At 47.5% G+C, this 20,458-nt stretch overlaps 1 protein-coding gene and 1 pseudogene across 3 annotated transcripts in view; one reads left to right on the top strand and one right to left on the bottom strand.

Annotated features, from left to right (window-relative positions):
- Positions 1-19,286, bottom strand: part of LOC116739947 (NADPH--cytochrome P450 reductase) — a 59,678-nt gene extending 40,392 nt beyond the window's left edge. The window contains exons 1-2 of one of the 3 annotated variants that reach the window (XM_032604903.1): positions 19,171-19,187; positions 14,151-14,210 (exon numbers count right to left, since the gene is read on the bottom strand). The gene's annotated coding sequence lies outside the window, so the exon portion shown is untranslated. Of the gene's footprint in view, positions 1-14,150; positions 14,211-19,170 lie in introns of all 3 variants that reach the window. The other 2 variants (XM_032604904.1, XM_032604901.1) reach the window with 2 other exon arrangements.
- Positions 280-9,038, top strand: LOC116739950 (annotated as a pseudogene).
- Positions 19,287-20,458: the final 1,172 nt, after the last annotated feature.

Raw genomic sequence — 20,458 nt, 5'->3', positions numbered from 1 at the left:
CTATGAAAAATTCTTTGAACAAGAAGAAGTATTAGGTACCCATAGACATGAAAAAGAATGAACTAGTGCACGCAGTAACACAGATGAATCTCACAGACGTAACGCTGAACAAGGGAAGCTGAACACAGGAGAGCACCTTATTGTAGGATTCCATTTATAGTTGAACATCAAGAAAAGGCAAAAAGTCTATGGTGATAGAGGTCAGAACAGTGGTTACCTTTGGGTCAAGGGTCATAAGTGGAGGAAGAGGTACAAGGGAAGGTTCTGGCATGCTGGATTATGTGCAGTATCTTATCTGTGGTGGTAGTTACAGGGGAGTTTATCTACGTAAGAATTCATCATTAAAGATCGTACTGTATATAAGTATATACACTGTATATAAGTCACACTGCAAAATAAGTATCCACAATACAACAGCATAGGTACTATGGCCCAATGATGTAAAAATATTTATGTATGTACATACATAAATACATAAGATGTATGTATGTACATAAATACATACATAAGATGATATGTGAAAGGATTACCAAAATATTATCTCAGGGGTGAGATTTTAATTTTATCCCCCACTTTATTTTTATTCTATTATTATTATTTTTTAAATAAATTTATTTATTTATTTATTTATTTTTGGCTGCGTTGGGTCTTCGTTGCTGTGCGTGGGGCTTTCTCTACTTGTGGCAAGCGGGGGCTACTCTTCGTTGCAGTGCACACGCTTCTCATTGCAGTGGCTTCTCTTGCTGCAGAGCACGGGCTCTAGGCATGTGGGCTTCAGTAGTTGTGGCACGTGGGCTCAGCAGTTGTGGCTCAAAGTCTCTAGAGCGCAGGTTCAGTAGTTGTGGGCGCACAGGATTAGTTGCTCTGCGGCATGTGGGATCTTCCTGGACCAATGCTTGAACCCGTGTCCCCTGCATTGGCAGGCAAATTCTTAGCCACTGCTCCACCAGGGAAGCCCCCCATTTTATTTTTAATGTATTACTTGCTTCTTTTAAAATAATGGCTATTTATCTAATCAGAAAAATATTTTTAAAGCTGTTTTTTTTTTTTTTTTTTTTTTTTTTTTTTTTTTTTTTTTTTTATGCGTTACGCGGGCCTCTCACTGTCGTGGCCCCTCCCGTTGCGGAGGACAGGCTCCGGACGCGCAGGCCCAGCGGCCATGGCTCGCGGGCCCAGCCGCTCCGCGGCACGTGGGATCTTCCCAGACCGGGGCACGAACCCGCGTCCCCTGCATCGGCAGGCGGACTCTCAACCACTGCGCCACCAGGGAAGCCCTAAAGCTGTTTTTTATGGGGAAAAAAAATGCCCAGATCCTTGGGTCTGGTGACTCTCTTCTTGAACTGTGCCTCTCACTGAGCCCAGCACTGCTTGTACCAGCCCCAAACTGGATGCTTATGTTTTCCATTCCAAGCAATGGAATGCTATGCAACAGTTAAAAAATAGTTACGTGGAGCTAATGGTACTCTCATTGCAAGACTGACAAAATATATTAAATAAAAAAGCAAGTTATATTTTCATTAGGAAACCGTTAATGAAATAAAAGAAAAATTAGGTATTTCTCCAGAAATATGATCCAGGAAGATATATACAATAGTGATTTCCTCTAGGAAACACCTAGAATACGATTGGGGTGTCTAAAGGGACCTTTGCTTTGCCTGTTCTTTATAAGGAGATGGTTGGTATTCATGTGTTACTTCTGAAGTTAAATACATGGGAGATGGATTTCTTACTGCTGAAGGAGGGAGGTACAAATATGGGAAGAGAGACTGGGGAATGAACGCTGTGGGGCTGGACTGAAACTGCAGATATCAGAATACACAATGGTCTCTTAATATATAAAGATGGACATAGAAATGCATATGTTTTGTGTGTATTTCCTAGTTTTGTCTGCTGAGAGGGCATAGAAGTAATGATACCCTAGGAGCAAGGAGCCATCTAGCACCCAAATCTTGGTTTCTAAACATCATTCTCCATCCAAAGAAACCAGGGCTCTTTGGAGAGATGGCTGACTTGAGAATAAGGGCAGGAAAAGTAGTGGATGAACCTGGATCACCTTGCTGTGCGCCAAAGGGTAAGGAAGGGCTTGAAGAATGACAGGTACATGGCTAAAGAACATAGGAGTCTACACGAGGGGGTTCCCACTGGGAAATCTGGGACAACTTGAGCATTAAAATAAACACCGCCAGCGACAGACTATAACCCAAAGGATAGAAGAATAATGCAAGAGTCAATACTGCTATAAACACATAAATGAATAAATAAACACATCGGTGAGAAAGGAAAGTTCTTCCTTAGAGTAGAATGTGAGCTAACAAATGCAGAAAGAATGAAGGGCTTAGAAAATCACCAGCTGGCAACCACCATAGTAATAACTGTTTCAGACAAGAATCATGAGTGCTAAAACCTGTGGGTAAAAGTCTGACGAGAAGCTATTGATTCCATCCGAAAAAACCAGAACTTCCTGGTGGAGAGCCTGGCTAACACCACCATAACCAAGGGATCAAAGTCCAATACTGGGACAAGGACAAAATACCATTTCTGTGATATTCCCTAAAAAACATATAATCTGAATCTTATCATGTGGAAACATCAGACAAATCCACACTGAGGGACATTCTATAAAGAGACGGCCTGACTTTTTGAAAAATGTCAAGGTCATGAAAGATAAAAAAAGACTGAGGAACTGCTCCAGATCAAAGGAAACTGAAAAGTGGTTAGGTTCAGTGCAATCTTGGACCAAGGGAAAAAAAAAAGATTTTTTTTTTTGCTATAAAAGACATTAATGGGAAATCTGAATAACTGTTATGATTAGACAACATAGTATATCAATTTCCTGATATTGATTATTATACTGTGGCTATGTAAGAAAGTGCCCTTGAATTTTAGAAAAGAAACACTGAAGTACTTAAGAGTAATTCCTGTGTCCATATGTGCAACTTATTCTCAAAAAGGTCGGGAAAAGACATGATAAAAAGAGAGAGAGACACGCATTGGCGAGGATGTGGAGAAAACAGAACCCTCGTGCACCGTTGGTGGGAATGTAAACTGGTGCTGCCGCTGTGGAAAACACTACGGAGGTTCCTTAAAAAACTAAAAATAGGACTACCATATGATCCAGCAATCCCACTACTGGGTATTTTCCCAAAGAAAACAAAAACACTAATTTTAAAAAATATATGCACCCCTCTGTTCACTGTAGCATTTTTTACAACAGCCAATATACGGGAGCAACCTAAGCGCCCATCCATAGATGAATGGATAAAGAAGAGACGGTATATGTATAAAATGGACATTACTCAGCCATCAGAAAGAATGAAATCTTGCCATCTGCAACAACATGGATGGACCTAAAGGACACTGTGCCAAGTGAAATAAGTCAGACAGAGAAACAAGTACCATATGATCTCACTTATATGCGGAATCTAAAAAACAAAACAGAAATTGACTCAGATTCAGAGAACAAACAGGTGGCTGCCAGAGGAGAGGGTGGGTGGAGGGGGGATGAATGAAATAGCTGAGGGAAATTAAGAGGAGCAAACTTCCAGTTACAAAATTAACTAGTCACTGGGATGAAATGCACAGCATGCGGAACAGAGCCAATAATATTGTAATGTCTTTGCATGGCGACAGATGGTAATTAGACTTATCATGATGATCATTTTGTAATGTATAGAAATATTATGTAATGTACAGAATATGTCATGCACCTGGAATTGACATAGAGCTATTGGTCAATTACGCTTCAATTTAAAAGACAGAGAGAGAGAGTATAAGGTAAAATGGTAATATTTGAGGAATCTGTGTAAAGAGTATTCAAAAATTCTTTGCACTATTTTTGTAACTTCTCTGTGAATCTGAGACTATTTCAAAATAAAAAAGTTAAAAATAAATACGTGTGGGGCTTCCCTGGTGGCGCAGTGGTTAAGAATCCGCTTGCCAATGCAGGGGACATGGGTTCGAGCCCTGGTCCGGGAAGATCCCACATGCCACAGAGCAACTAAGCCCACGAGCCCCAAGTACTGAGCCCGTGAGCCATAAGTACTGAGCCCACATGCCACAACTACTGAAGCCCACATGCCTAGAGCCTGTGCTCCGCAACAAGAGAAGCCACTGCAATGAGAAGCCGGCACACCACAACAAAGAGTAGCGCCTGCTTGCTCCAACTAGAAAAAGCCCACGCACAGCAACAAAGACCCAACGCAGACAAAAATAAATAAAATAAATAAATTTAAAAATAAATAAATACATGCTTATTGAAGAAAATATGCTAAATTTAAAACCATAAAGTTAAAGAAAACATAACCCAAACACCTATTTGTTTTTGTCCCACCCATTTTTACGTGTATATTGTAAAATATATTTATTTTTAACATTATTGGTTTTATACTACATATAATCTTGTCCTGCTTTTTTCATTTATTAAATTGCGAAGCTTAAAAAATCTCAAATGTTCTTCCAGCCTACGAATATAGAGCAGCTTACTGGATATTTTCACTATTGTAAACAACACCACCATAAACAAGATGACTGATATCTTTTCAAGATAAATCTTTGTGCACCTCTGATTACTGAGTTTCTGAATATATCTTAGAAATATTTCCGAATCAAAGGGAATAAATATTTTTAGGATTCTTGACTCACTGTCAAATTATTTTCCAAAAAGCAAGTTATTTTCAACGTTTCTCTGCAGCCTTCCCTCTGCAAGGCATATTGCTAACCTGGGGAGGTGAGAGTAACTCCACAAAGCACTGCATCCCCAGAAGCCTGGGAGGGAAGCAAGGTAAAAAAACAAAAACATGGGGACTTCCCTGGTGGTGCAGTGGTTAAGAATCCACCTGCCGATGCAGGGGACACGGTTCGAGCCCTGGTCCGGGAAGACCCCACATGCTGCGGAGCAGCTAAGCCCGTGCGCCACAACTACTGAGCCTGTGCTCTAGAGCCCATGAGCCACAACTACTGAAGCCCGTGCGCCTAGAGCCCGTGCTCCACAACAAGAGAAGCCACTGCAATGAGAAGCCCGCCACCGCAATGAAGAGTAGCCCCCACTCAACACAACTAGAGAAAGCCCGCGCGCAGCAATGAAGACCCAACACAACCAAAAATAAATAAAATCGATTCTTTAAAAAACAAAAAACCCCCTACATATAAGAATCAATAAGCACTCCAGGGAGGCCAGAACACCTGTGCCCCAGAAGGACAGGCAGAGAAGAAACTGGAGATATGGATGTATAGACAAGATGGGCCCTCTCGGGCTTCCCTGGTGGCGCAGTGGTTGAGAGTTTGCCTGCCAATGCAGGGGACACGGGTTCGAGCCCTGGTCTGGGAGGATCCCACATGCCGCGGAGCAACTGGGTCCGTGAGCCACAACTACTGAGCGTGCACGTCTGGAGCCTGTGCCCTGCGACGGGAGGGGCCGCAGCGGTGAGGGGCCCACGCACCGCAATGAAGAGTAGCTCCCACTTGCCCCTACTGGAGAGAGCCCTCGCGCAGAAACGAAGACCCAAAACAGCCAAAAATAAATAAATTAATTAATTTTAAAAAAAGGAAACTGCCTACGGGTTCCTGTTCTTAAAAAAAAAAAAAAAAAAAAAAAAAGATGGGCCCTCTCCACCACGGAAACCATACCCAGTAAACGAGACCCTCTGTGGTACTAAGCGGGAAAGGTGTGCAGCGGGAGGTGCTGGCCCAGGGTCACAACCACACACCAACCTGGGGACCACAGCCTGGAGACACACTAGTTCCACCTCTCAGCTCTCCTCCTGCTGTGAGTTACTCATCACCTGCTCCTTAGTCCCCTGAGCCCGCCTCGGTGTGATGGCCGGAGGGGAGACCGTCAAGGCAGAGCAGTGGGTGACTCGGAAAGAAAGAACCAGAGTCCTGGGAAAGCACAGTGTGGGTGACTCCCAGAAACTCCTGGATTTCCTTAAGAGTTTAGTGAAATATGGTCTGGAGACACCCAAAGGCTCTGGAGAAACCCGAACTTTACTGAGAGGAAAGTAAGCATCTGGGTTCTGACGTCTAGAGCTCCCAGAGTCTGTCCCATCCCGCCTTTCAGGGAACCTGAGCCATCAGAGGACTCGTCCAGAGACCTGCCTCAGGCTGGGCTGCAGTGGAAGGACCAGCACCCCTCCCTCCCCCACTGCTCTGCCCCCAGCCCCTGCCAACAGGCGCACACTGAGTTTCAATTCATCATCTTTCAACCATCCTTGATGGGCTCACCTCGACTTACATCTGGGTCCTTATACCTGATGCAATACAAGTCCTCTAACTAAAGGGATGGAAGGCCGGGGGGTGGACACAGGCCCCAGAAACTACTGAGAGGAGACAGGAGACGGTGCCTGGCAGAGGGCAGACCAGAAGAGAGCTCGGAAGGTCTGAAATGACTCAAAAAGGCACAGCAACAGATCTTCTGGGCTTTAAGAACACACACGTTAGGACTTGGAACCCCTGCCAAAGCCCAGTGCTCCTCTGTCCGCATTTTTTTACCATCAGCAGACAAGGTCAGCTCAGTCTTTGTCAACTTCCACCGGCCAGAATGGAAAGGTGATGGCACCTCTATCCAAACTCACCTGTCTGCTCTGGCGTGAAGAGTAACCTGTCCTTGTTCCAAACCATCTTAACAGGAAAATAAAACAAAACAAAATAAATAAAAACCTACCTACCTTTATTTATTTATTCCTTCACAATGATAGTATTACATCAAATTTCAAATTTCCAAATGCCTCCATTTAGTATCCCCTAGAGAAAGGGAGTGACTACTTTTTTTTTTTTATCATCTGTTGACTCTGGAAATATGACTCTACTTTTCAGTCTTATCATAGGAAACCAAGACCACTTTCTGAAAGTAATATTCGAATTTCAACTAAAAATCATGAGTTTTCTAACTAGAAGTGGTTTCACAGAGAAGGGACCATAACATTGAGGGGAACCAAATAGCCCCATCTTTTCTTTGATTTCTCTCCAGTCCACTGGATTATAAAACAGAAAACCTGGAGCAGGGGGACATAGTGAAAAGGGTGTGGGACTTGGCAGCAGTTCAGAGAACCGAATTTGGGGACTGGCTTGACCACTACCTTAGCAAATTACTTCTCACTGAGCCTCAGCCAACAAGGTGGGCTTTTAATCCCTGTTTGGCTTTTGCACAAATGATGCTTGTGGAAGCATTCCGCAAAGTATCCTAGAAATACTGATGGTGATGTTGATTTGAAGACAACTGTCCAAAGTGAAATTGCCTTGAGGAGAAACACTCCACTCATATCAAGAGTGGCTCTTCCACGTTCATCAGGTAGGTCACGTGCCCAGCACGCTGCCACCTAAACGGGCGAAGACAAACTAGGTCAGGGGATGTCCCCTGCCCTTCTATGGAAAGAGACGAGACACACAGTTACTTCCTTGCCAAGATGAACAGTACAGATTCTGGCCAGCGCAGCTCAAGGTTGGGCAGAGGCTGGCTTAGGATGGCTTCTTGATGGGAGAGGGTGCAAAATGGCAGAGATGGGGGTGGGCGGGGGGAGAAGAGGATCCAGAAGGGCCTAAAGGGAAAATGGGGGCATAGGTCTAAAGAAAAATAAAAACGAGTTCAAAATCGCTCTGCCACTTACAGTTCTATGACTTTGGGCAAAACTCAACTTCCCTCAGCTGCTTTCCTATCTAAAATGGAGAATCATCATCACTGATGACTCTGGAAGGGCTGCTGGGAGGATAATACAGGTAAAACTACACAGAATGCAGGGCAGGCACTCAAAGAACCTTGGTGGATTACTTCTCTCTCCCATTCGGGTTCTTCAGGGCAGAAGCAGGTTAAAATAAGCCATGTCAGGACTTCCCTGGCGGTCCAGTGGTTAGGACTCCATGCTCTCATTGCCGAGGGCCTGGGTTCAATCCCTGGTTGGGGAATTAAGATCTCACAAGCTGTGTGGTGTGGCCAAAAAAAAAGCTGTGTCCTCTCTGCTGCATCTACTGCAGGGATGAAGCCCAGTTTTAGCAGACTATTAACACTCCAGAAAACGTGGACATCACTCTGAAGGGACACACGGTTATTGTGAAGGGCCCCGGGGCACCCTGTGGAGGGTCTTCAATCACATTAATGTAGAACTCGGTCTCCTTGGAAAGAGAAAGAGGCTCCGGGGTGACGAATGGTGGGGAAACAGAAAGGACCTCGCTATCGTTGGCACTATCCGTAGCCACATACAGAACACGATCACGGGTGTCACACGGGGCTCCCGTTACAAGGTGCGGCCTCTGAACTCTCACTTCCCCGTCCACACTATCATTCAAAAGAATGGTCTTCTCGTTGAAATCCAAATTTTCTTGGACAAAAAATATATCCGCAGGGTTCGGATGAGGCCAGGCGTTGCTTGTTCACCACCTCGAGCCCAGAAAGATGAGCTAGTTCTTGAAGGAAGTGGCAGTGAACGTGTATCAAACTCAGCTGCTTGGACTCACGAGCCACAACAGTTAAAAACAAGGATATCACGGGCTTCCCTGGTGGCGCAGTGCGTTGAGAGTCCGCCTGCCGATACAGGGGCCACGGGTTCGTGCCCTGGTCCGGGAAGATCCCACATGCCGCGGAGCAGCTGGGCCCGTGAGCCATGGCCACTGAGCCTGCGCGTCCGGAGCCTGTGCTCCGCAGCGGGAGAGGCCACAACAGTGAGAGGCCCGTGTACCGCAAAAAAACACCAAAAACCAAAACCCAGAGAAAACAAGGATATCAGAAAAAATTTTGGATGGTATCTATGTTTCTGAAAAAGGAACAGTTCAGCAGACTGATGAATAGGATCTAAATAATTATCCAGCTACAGAAACAACAAGTCTGTGTCTAAGCTCAGGCTGCCATAACAAATACCACAGACTATGTAGCTTATACAACAAACACTTACATAGTTCTGCAGGCTGGCAAGTCCAGTAGATCTACTGATTAGCCTGTTTAGATAAATAGTTCACCCATTTTTACAGACACGGACTTGAAGACCTAAGGAACCAGAAACTCACTGAAAGCCCCACAGCCAGCAACTCAAAGGGGGAGATTTAAGGGCCATACGAGACCCTCTCTGTCACTTCCTGTCACAGCTCTAGTCATCGTCTACCTGCAGACGAACAAGGGGGTGGCCCAACTCCTGGCTCATCATCGTCCCGGTTGGTTCCCAGGCTGGCCTGTCACCCCAGGTTTGGCCAGCAGGAGTCTCTGCCGGGGGTGGGGGGATGGGATGGCGGGGGGGTGGTGAGGACAGGAGCCGCACAAGGCTGCTGCAGCCAGCAGCTACACACAGTGATGGAGGCGCTGACGGAGGACGGCAGAGAGACACGTGGCCACGCACTTCCCAGGGGCCAGCTTTTATCATGCGGTCAGGCCAGACGGCCGTCAGGCTTGGGCCTTGGATGGCACTGTTTTGATCCCCAGCTCTGCCTACATTTCGCCTTGACATTAGGCCACTGCCATGCGTTAAAGGCTGGTGTCAGTCAAGTGTGTCTGAGCACCAACTGAAGGTCATCTCCGCGATCTCTGCCTGCCGAGTCACACCACGCTTTTAAACGGTAGGATGTGGGCAGTGGGGTTATTGAAGTTCACAACAGAACAGCATGAGCGAGTCGGTAAGAACCAGACCCCATGGGGATAGAGGACTGTCTCATGGCGTCTGTAAAAGTGTCCACGTTTATGACGCCACCCACACTAAACCAGGAGCTACTGAGAGCTTTTGATTGCCTGACCATGTTCTCTTAGGGGGGAGGAAGACAAAATGCTGGCCTGACACTACACCACGCTGTCACTTGAGGCAGGCACACTCAATCACTCGACATGCTCCCAGAGGCTGAGTTTAACGCTCTCGCTGACAGACAGGGCTGTGAACTCGGCTGCAGCCAGCAGTGGGGACACACTCGGGTCCCAGTGCATCGGCTGTGGTTTCGGTTAGAAAAGACCCACGTCACACAGCACGCATGAGGGAGGGGCTCTGAGGACATAGGCCACAGCACTGGGGAAAGGTGTCTTCCTCCCAGCCCTGCCTTATGCCCCAAGTGATGTAATGCATAAGTTTACACGATGTCCAGTGGAGGCCAGGTGTCTCTGCCAGGCTCTTGGCCTCCTTAAGGGGACTTGGCGCTTCAAGCAGCTTTTTCCTTGTGATGCCACCAACTCAACATGTAACTTGCAGGGCTTCTGTGATGAGGAGAAGACTGGGAGGGATTGGTCCCAGACCTTAAACGCTTCAGGGCAGAGGGGACACACCGTGCTCCCACTCACAGGGCGTTAGCTGAGGTTAACTTCCAGAGGGCTAAGGGATGGGAGGGTGGGGACAGAAATACGCCGTGAGCAGTGAATGTGTCTGCCGCAGGTGTGCACAACTTGCTCGAGGTGATGGGGACTCAGTAGCAGAACTAGTGAGAGTCTAGCTGCTCAAGGACTTGAGACCGATAAACCTGATTTTAAGAAATCGAGATATATTGGGACTTCCCTGGGGGCGCAGTGGTTAAGAATCCGCCTGCCAAGGCAGGGGACACAGGTTCGAGCCCTGGTCCGGGAAGATCCCACGTGCCACAGAGCAACAGAGCCCGTGTGCCACAACTACTGAGCCTGCACTCTAGAGCCCACGAGCCACAACTACTGAGCCAGCGTGCCACAACTACTGAAGCCTGCGCGTCTAGAGCCCGTGCTCCGCAACAAGAGAAGCCACCCAAATGAGAAGCCCGTGCACTGCAACGAAGAGTAGCCCCTGCTCGCCGCAACTAGAGAAAGCCCGTGCGCAGCAATGAAGACCCAACGCAGCCAAAAAAAATAAATATTAAAAAAAAATCGAGATATAATTCATGCCCCCCCACGCCAAATTCACCACTTTAAAGTGCACGATTCAGTGGTCTTCAGTATGTTCACCCATTGCACAAGCAGCACCACTCGCTAACCCCAGGACATTTTCATCACCCCCGCCCCCCAAAGGAAATCTCTGTACCCATCAGCAGCCCCTCCCACCCCTGATGTGCCCCACCCCCTCTTTGCTCTGGACATCAGGAAACTCCGGACAAATCCAAACAGCCTTGAGCAGCCATATGCTATCTTATCCCTAGGTCCTCACCTGCCATCGTATCTATTTTTTTCTAAATAAATACTAATTGTAACAGCCGTTAGCAGGTATGAAGCATTCACACTACGACTTTCTACTACTTAATGCTCTCCTTACAGCAGCGCCCTGAGGTACAGGAGCTGTAATTAGCACAGAGATTAGAGTGCCTTGTCCAAAGTCGGGGAGCTGCCAGGCGTTAGAAGCAGGAGTCAAACCCAGACCCACTGGCGTCAGAGCCACTCAATCATCCATTTGCATGCCCTTCGACACCTTTTTAGAACAAGGCCAAGCTGTAGACAGAAGCCGCCTCACTGCCTGGCCTGGGATTCATCTGGCAGTTTAAGATCCTGACTATACCATCAGGTGACAGCATTGTTGGGCTGGTGTCTGGCTGGGGCTGCCCTGCATTTCAGTAGCCCTCATGCTCAGGAGGCCTGGCATGACACAGTGCTCACCACGTACCTGCGGCATGACTGAATCCACAAAAGCTCCAGAATCTCTCTCGCTCCCCACTCGCTGGTACAGAATGCTGGCCGGGAGCACTGAACCATAACCAGCGCTGCCTTCTGAGAACTCCCGGCTCTGCCTACAGTCACCCGATAAGGGGCAAGAAGCCAAGCCAGGCTTTCCAACTTTCACGGCAAAATAGCCGGACACAGCGTGGAGGACGCGCTGAGAGCCTCGGGGCCTCCACTGTGGACTGCCTGCCTTCCACCTCTGGCAAAGGGTCTCTCCGCGCTCGCTCTCCCAGATTCCCCTGCTCTACCCCTGCCTGATAAAATAGACCACTCTGGGTCTATTCTCTGGCTCCCATCCCCCAAAGAGCTGCCCTGACACTATTATAAGGGAGTCTGAAGTTCGCTGCCTTTACCCCAGTGGGCTCCAGAAAGGGTGGCCTGTGTCACAGTCCTCTGTTCTTTAGAACATTCCCTCCACCCTGGCCTAAGCCACCTAGCTAATCCTGTCGATCCTGTCCACACACAGGGCAGTCCCAGCACCTCACAGGGGGCCTGGTACACAGGAGGGGCTCTTCAAATGCCTGTTGAGTATGGAGGCTGCTGCCCCCTGCCTTACTCAGTGACCGTTATACGAAGCCCCAAGGAAAAGCGCTTCCTTTTTTCCATCACGTTTGCTGTGAATCCTGTCCTTCTTTCCTTGCCTTCCACGAGGCTCTGAAATGAATTCTGTGCTCCATCACAGTGACTTCCCTTGACTGTCTTTTGGTACAATTACCTGCCTCCTGGGGCCTTCTCTCAATTACTAGGTTCTTGGTTTTGCTGAGGAGGGTGTGGGCCTTGAAATTCAACCTAAAATAAAACCCAGTTGAGCCATGAAAAGAACATGGGCCTTGTAGGTAGACAGACCTTGGTTCAAACCCCAGATGTGCCACCTCCACACCACGGGTCCCTGGGCACGTCGCTTACTCAGCCTCGGTCTCCTTGCTGACCATCCTCTCACAGTGTTATATGATCACCACATGAGATATGAAATACCTGACATACAACAGACACTCAAAGGTCAGATTAGATCCCTTTTATTCATTTCATTAGAATTTTTTAAATAAACAAATTTATTCATGCTTTTGGCATCCAGGTAACTGATCTAGAACTATCCAGAAAGACATAATATACTATGATGGAGGGGCAGTACACAAGTTCTTGCTCTCCTTCAATTAAAAAATAATTATTGAATAAACTATCAGTGGCAGGAGGAACTTGAAACATTTAAAATTTCACACCTAGATGGAAACTAAAATCCTACAAAAAGTTCATATTGTATCTTAGAATAATCTTAAAAAACATAGATCAGACCCGATATTGGCACCTCAGTCAATATGCAGGAGAAAGCTCGCCAGTACACCTGGGAGAAGAAACCATAAGCACCCACGCGCCACTCATCCAGCTAGTGTTTCTGAGGGCCTGCTTCCTGCCCAGCACTATTCTATGTGCTGGCCTACACTCGCGGAAATGAAGGGACTTCTCTGTTCTCAACGAATCCACATTCCTCTCCAACCCCCATATTGCCATTAGAGATGGGGAGAATAAGACTCCTTTTATTTTTTTTTATTTTTATTTTTTTAAGACTCCTTTTATTATAAGCCACTTCCATATTCTTGGTGGAAGCAGATGGAGAAGAAGGAAAAATAAACAGAAAACAGTAAGAGTGACTGTAAATTCTTTTTTTTTTTTTTTTTTTTGCGGTACGCGGGCCTCTTACTGTTGTGGCCTCTCCCGCTGCGGAGCACAGGCTCCGGACGCGCAGGCTCAGTGGCCATGGCTCATGGGCCCAGCCGCTCCGCGGCATGTGGGACCTTCCCAGACCGGGGCACAAACCTACGTCCCCTGCATCGGCAGGCGGACTCTCAACCACTGCGCCACCAGGGAAGCCTGACTGTAAATTCTTGAGCAAAGGAGGGTTGATAAGAGTTGGGCTTCATGAGCAATGGTACCATGGACAGATCACGAGAAGTGATGGGTTGGGGCAGGGAGGGAGAAATTTGGACTCAGGGAGGCCAATTCGAGAGCTGGCACAGCAGAAAATGACAGGGGCCACAATAAGACCACAGCAGTGGAAGGAGATTCAAAGACTAAACACTTTTGGGACTATGTGGTGGAGGCACCCCAGCGTGAAGACAAGGGGAAAGTGCAAAATGTCTTCTGTCCTTAGAGCTTCGGGGACCAGGGCACGGCGAGGTCACTAGCAGGGGCAGAGACCTTGCTGGTGGGGGTTTCAGATAGGCGGGACGGTCTTGCTCAATGACCTTTCAGAGTTTGCAAATCACATTACATAAGGGACAGTGTCCAACATGTCCAGGTAATGCCATGTGGTTTCTTAACCGCAAAGGTTCTGAAACCAACAAACGCCCTTCTTCAAAAGACCACAGTCCCACCCGAAACCCCACTTCTGAAAGAAGCCGGGCACAGCTGGCTGATCCATTCTCCTGTGTTTTCAAGAACTGCCAGCCCTGTTTTCAGTGTTGAAAACTGACCCTAAGTGACCTATAGATACAGAGTCAGCACGTCGGGTTCAGGGAAGGTGAGCATGAGTTCGTGTGTTCCTACCCAGTCCTCCAACCTTTGTACAGACCCAGCCTACCTGGCGCAGCGATGGTGTGTGCCGTGAGGATCAAAGTTATCTCGGTCACAGTGCTCTTACCTAAGTGTCAAAGGAAGAAGTGATATGAAAGGCTGCTCTGGCAAAAGGAATGGGGTGCACAGGGCCACAGGAAAAGGCACTGAAGACAAGACTAGGGGAGATTTTTTTTAAAAAATGACTAAACATCATTCTTGATTTTCACCTAGAAGCAGATTACACAACCCCACATCAGAGTATCCTCACAGAGTCCATCTTCTCCGTGATTACAACCAGGGGACAAAACTCAGCTTTTTCCATCCTATTTTCCTACTACAGGTCATCTCCCGAAGAATCCAGTTCTCTGAGAAACAGTCTACGGCTGATGGCACCACAGTTTGGCTCACCATTTTATTCTAGTTTAGCCTTGAAACATTAATTTCAGGGAAGCACGTGTACAGCTCTCTCAGCTGTGTACAGACCAGAATGCCTCACCCTCCAGCACTCCAATTAAAGGATAATTCTGAGATGTTCCCCCACCACATCACCTCTTTATAAGTAAAATAAGTAAGCCCCTATGTCAGCAGCTTTCCTCAAGCCACCCAGAAGAAGGACCAGGTCCCCCAGCTGCTTTGTTCACAACATCCCCGAGCGTGTTGCCATGCCAAAGAGCAACAGGCATAACACAGGCTGATGAATTTGGCTCCAGTGGACCCAACCAACAGGAGCCACCAGTCCGCAAAGAGCCATGGTTTGCGCCACGGGACTCCTCCGCCACCTTCACACACACACATCCCAGCAGGCACACAACTAATGTAAACACCTCACTTGGGGAGGGGGTTGGGGAAGGAAAAACACTTTCAGGATGTAGAGCTCTAAAATGGTATGACACAGATTTAGGCAGAGTAAGGTTCCTAAATGATGAATTCATCCAGAGAGAAGTAAGAAAGTCCAAAAACCTAAGAAAAGAATACACTGTTCTGTACCATATATATATATATACCTAATACAAATTTAGCTCAGAGTCTCACATAAATTTTCCTGAAATAAAAGCATCTCTGGGCTTCCCTTGCAGTCCAGTGGTTAAACTCTGTGCTTCCACTGCAGGGGGTGAAGGTTCGATTCCCTGGTCCAGGAACTAAGGTCACATGGCACTCATGGTGTGGCCAAAAAAAAAAAGCATCTCTGCCCTTAGCAGTTAGCAACTGGCCCTAGAATTATGAATTAAAAAATGATGAGTCTTGGGCTTCCCTGGTGGTGCAGTGGTTAAGAACCCACCTGTCGATGCAAGGGACACGGATTCAAGGCCTGGTCCGGGAAGGTCCCACATGCTGCAGAGCAACTAAGCCCGCGAGCCACAACTACTGAAGCCCGCGCACCTAGAGCTAGTGCTCTGCAACAAGAGAAGCCACCGCAACGAGAAGCCCATGCACCGCAACAAAGCGTAGCCCCCGCTCGCCGCAACTAGAGAAAGCCTGCGTGCAGCAACGAAGACCCAACGCAGCCAAAAATAAAATAAAAATAATTAATTAAAAAAAAATGATGAGTCTCTGCTGGTGGGAACATAATATTATCATTTTTGGAGGGAAGTTTGGCAATATCGATTGACATTTAAAGTCACCCCATTTTTACAAGCACACATACTCCTCTGTACTATTTTTCTCCATCTGGAAACTGTCTCAGTGTAAGGCTATGAAGGACTTTTTATAATGAGCATTTAATAATTTTGTAAACAGAAAAAATACATTTTTATAAAAAACAGTCGTTTTTCAATTTTCAAATGAATCTGACATATAGTAAAAAGTTAAATCTGAAATTATATCATCATTTGACAAACCACGTGTCACAGCCATGGAGGACTTGTGTGTTATGTTCACTGCTATAGGCCTAACACCTCAAATAGTGCCTGATATATCACAGGTAATCAACATCTGTTAAATGAATACATTTAAAAGCTCGAAAATGTTCCAGTTCTTCCACTTCTAAGAATTCATTATGCAAAAATATTTGTCTAATTGCTGAAAGATAAAGAACAAGGCTAATCATTGCGGCAGAATTCAAAACAGTAAAAGGCTGCAAACAACAATTTTTTTTTCAATAATATTGGATACTGGGGTATTGTCATTTTTAAAAAGAATGAGGTTTTAAAAAAGGAATGAGGTAGATCTTTACATAGTGCTATAGAAAGACATAATGTTAAGTAATAAAAAGCAAGACTCAGAACAGCATGACTAGTTTCATCTTAATTCTGTGTTTTAAATTTAAATAGTAAAAAATTCCTGCTGTTCTAAGTAAAAAAAAAAAATCTAGGTAATAAATGTTTTTATATGTGAAGAAAAATATCTGGAGAATATATACTACACCACTAGCAGTAATTTTTTTGTCTCAGTGTAAGGCTATGAGGAATGTTCACTATTATATTGACTATTTCTATAAGAGTTTTTTTTTTAACATCTCTATTGAAGTATAATTGCTTTACAATGGTGTGTTAGTTTCTGCAGTATAACAAAGTGAATCAGCTATACGTATTATGTATCCCCATATCCCCTCCCTCTTGTGTCTCCCTCCCACCCTCCTTATCCCAGCTCTCTAGGTGGTCACAGAGCACCGAGCTGATCTCCCTGTGCCATGCAGCTGCTTCCCACTAGCTATCTATTTTACATTTGGTAGCATATATAAGTCCATGCCACCCAGCTTACCCTTCCCCCTCCCCGTGTCCTCAAGTCCATTCTCTACATCTGTGTCTTTATTCCTGTCCTGCCCCTAGGTTCTTCAGAATCTTTTTTTTAATTTAGATTCCATATATATGTGTTAGCATACGGTATCTGTTTTTCTCCTTCTGATATAAGAGTATTTTTAAAAATAATGAGCACTTAGTAATTTTGTAAACAGAATAAAATCTATTTTTATAAAAAGTCATTTCTCCATTTCACTTTTTTCTCATTTTAATTTTTAAATGAATCTGACATGTAAGTTAACTCCCACAGCACTAACCTGAGGTCCCCGGGCCTGGGGTGCTTTGGTGAAAGGCACACAGTGCTAGTGCCTGAGCCGGGACTCAGGTCCCCTGACACCACACCCTCCACCCCATCCAGGGCTCTCCTCCTTCCTAAAGCATGAGGAAGCAGATGTTGCCAGGGCAGCTGGGCCCTCTGGAACCATGAAAAGTCCCACAATTACGGAAGCCTCTATTGGGGGGGGAAAAAAAGTTGCTTAAGAGCTACATTTTTATGAACTTGAAATGTTCCATGAGTTTAACAAGTAAATGTTCTGGATTTGCCAAGCAGTTCTGATTTCAAATAGTCTATCTCCTAAGAACGCGTGAACTTTATTGAACTCGGATCCTAATGTTCAAAGGGTTAAGGAAGGATCAATTCAAAGTCACCGGCATGTCCTAAAATGTAAGGCTTGTCTGGCAACAAGCACCTCATACATCTCATGAGTTGTTTACAAACTCATACCACTCAGGAGTTTCACCTGCCTTACTCATGCTGACTGCAGTCAAGGTTGCTACTTCCAGGTGCTGAAGTACATTCCTTTCACCTCAAACCTACCTGTAACGTTTTCAAGTGCTAGACACGAAGGATCTGGGAGAGTTACGATCACTCTGAAGTTTTCAACACTACAACCCAACTGGAAGCCAATATTCTGTTCTCTGAAATGCAGACCACGTTTTTAGACCTGATTAAACTAGGGGGTATGAAAATCATGAGAAGCTCCAGAACTGACCATTCTCTCGAAAGGAAAATGAGAACTCCATAGAGGGACACAAAGAAAAGAAAGTGGTTTCTTCTGGGTGCACTGCTTTACTAACCGGGACGTTTGGACTTTTTTCCTGATCAAGCCAAGCCCACAACCACTCAAAGGGGACTTGTGTGGACAGAACTTGTCAGTGGTTGATGAATCAATGCTTTCTCCCCAAACAGGTAGGCCTGTGAATTACAGCATTGCACAGTGAGGACACTGGATCCCAGAGGGTTAGTTAACTGCTCAGCTTACGTGGAATGGCACAGTTCTCAATATCACCCTCCGAGACCCTCTCTTCTGAACCTCTGAACCTCAACCCTGTGGGGGCCTACAGGGTGGGCTGTATCACTATCTGGGCTACTGAGTAGGAAACAGAGGCTCCAAGAAGTTGTGTCCTGCCAAGATGCCAAGGTTCCAACCGAGGACTACCCATTCCAGACCTGTCTCCCTTGGACTTGGCACTATTCCCTACTTCGGCCAAGCTCAGAAGGAAGGCTGTATTTTGTCGGTCTAAGAGAGGAGGCAGCCACGTTCTTTGAAATGGCCCCAAACTTCTCAGTACTGGTCACCGGCTCACGCAATGGTGACTCTCATCGAGAAATGAAAAGCAAAAAGTCGAGGTCAAGTGCCCCCGCCGCCCAGAAGACCTCCACCTCTTTCCCAATTGCTCCCACGAGCTAAGGGTGTCACGGTTGCCCAGCAGAGCCCGGCAAAGCACCTGCCAAGGCACCTGCCCGCGAGGAGCATTATCCCCCAGGGATGCCGCCGGCACGCAGAACGTTTCCCAGGAGAGGCCGGGCTGGCGGGCTCCACTGAGCCCACCTGATGCTGCGAGATCAGATTCGGGTCCCACCCACACTCATCGAGCGCGTCCTACGTGAGTGAACCCAATAAGTGGCCGCCTCCTGAGGCCCACTGTACAGACGGGGAACCTGAGGCTCGGAGAGGAAAAGTGGCTTAGCCCAAGGGTGGCGGCGTGGGGTCTGGAGCCCTCTCACGCCGAGACCCGATCCTCCGCCGAAGGGCCGGTAGGGCGCCTTCGGCCGTGGAAACGGCGACCCTCAAGCCTCCGCGAGAGGTCAGCTCGAGGGGAAGGGCCACCCTAAGAAGGGCCGAAATGGGAGCCGCGCTTTCCGCGTCTGGCGAATTGGGCAGTGACCCGGCCAAAGAGCCCGCCCCCATGCCGAGGGCCCGGGCGACCGAGGCGGCCAGAAGGCGTCGGGGCCCGGAGCCCGGGCACCCAGAGTCCTGGCGACCGGACCCCGCCAACCCAGCACCAGCGAACGCACGTACTCACCACGGTCGGCCGGCTGCAGTACGGACACCTGAGCAGGACGCAGGCCCACACCACTGAGGCGCTACCACCGCCCGCGCCGGCTGCGGGGGTGGGAGCGTGGCCGACGGCGGCGCCGCTCCGCCTAACCCGGCCGTGCGCTTGTTTCTGGGGCCAGGCTTCCCCCCTGCGAATCCGCGCTCTTGGTACGGCCCTGAAGGCCACGCCCCCTTAGAGTCCCAGCTCAGCAGTGGGACCCCGGAGCTCCGCGCTTAGGCCCGGAGGGGGCGGCAGTCCCCTCACGCCTTTGACAGTTCCGTGGGGGCAGTAGCCGTGAGCCGCGCCTTCTGGCCTCCTGCTGCCGGCCGCCGCTCGCGTGTGTTCGCGACTCTTTCTCCTCCACGAACCTCAGTGCCCTCGCCTGAAAATGGCGAACCTGCATGAACAGAGTGTCGGGGTCCCTCCAGCCTGGGACTGGAATGCTGGCCTGCTTGGGTCGGGGGGGCAGGAAGTGAGCAGGCAGGGGACAAGGACTGGACCGAAGAGGCAGGAGGGGGCAGAGGGCACTTCGGGTTTGGAAAGATAGGCTGTCTTGGTCGGGGATAAGAAGCCCACCTTTTCCTCCTGCCGTGGTTCCTATATTACAGGGTTATGAGGATTAGATGATATAACTCATGTTCATAAATAATTTAGCTCAGTGCGATAGTAAGTGCTCTAGAAATGTAAGTTGTTGTTACTATTATTACAGGCTCTGCTGCGAATTCCTTTTGGAACAGTGGGCAACTCACTTTGTTCAGAACCCGTTCTCCATCTTTAAAAATGGGAGCCACCAACGACAACCAATTACTTTGAAAATACTAAAGGCCTGTATAAGGAGAGGATTATTCCCGTGGCCCCAGTTTTAGGGTTCCATCGTTCCAGTCTGTCAGGAACATGTCTGATTCACCCCATTGAATCAGTCCCTCCGACAGGTTGAATGCAGTAGCCCTCAGGGTGGGGCGTACCCCTGTCTAACTAAGGGACTGAATGTGTAACTCCTATGCTAGGCCCTCAAGAGAGCAGTAGGGAAATTCATCCCCCAGATCTCTGACACTCCCTGTCACCTTTTCACCACCTCGCTGAACAATCTTCCCTGCGTGTCCCAGAGAGGCTTCAAACGTTGCCTCTGAATCCTTGCACCCTGCTTCTGTGAAGCCAGAACACATACCACTGAATTCTCTCTCTCTGCTAATAGCATCTCTGAGGCAGGAGACAGGCATCTTCTTTTACTTTTTACCATTAAACCAGTAGCTGAGTCCTAGGGATTCTATCT

The sequence above is a fragment of the Phocoena sinus genome, chromosome 15 (genome assembly GCF_008692025.1).
Source record: "Phocoena sinus isolate mPhoSin1 chromosome 15, mPhoSin1.pri, whole genome shotgun sequence".
Lineage (NCBI taxonomy): Eukaryota > Metazoa > Chordata > Mammalia > Artiodactyla > Phocoenidae > Phocoena > Phocoena sinus.
The sequence above is the reverse complement of the archived record's forward strand: the minus strand, read 5'-3'. Positions and strand labels throughout refer to the sequence as shown.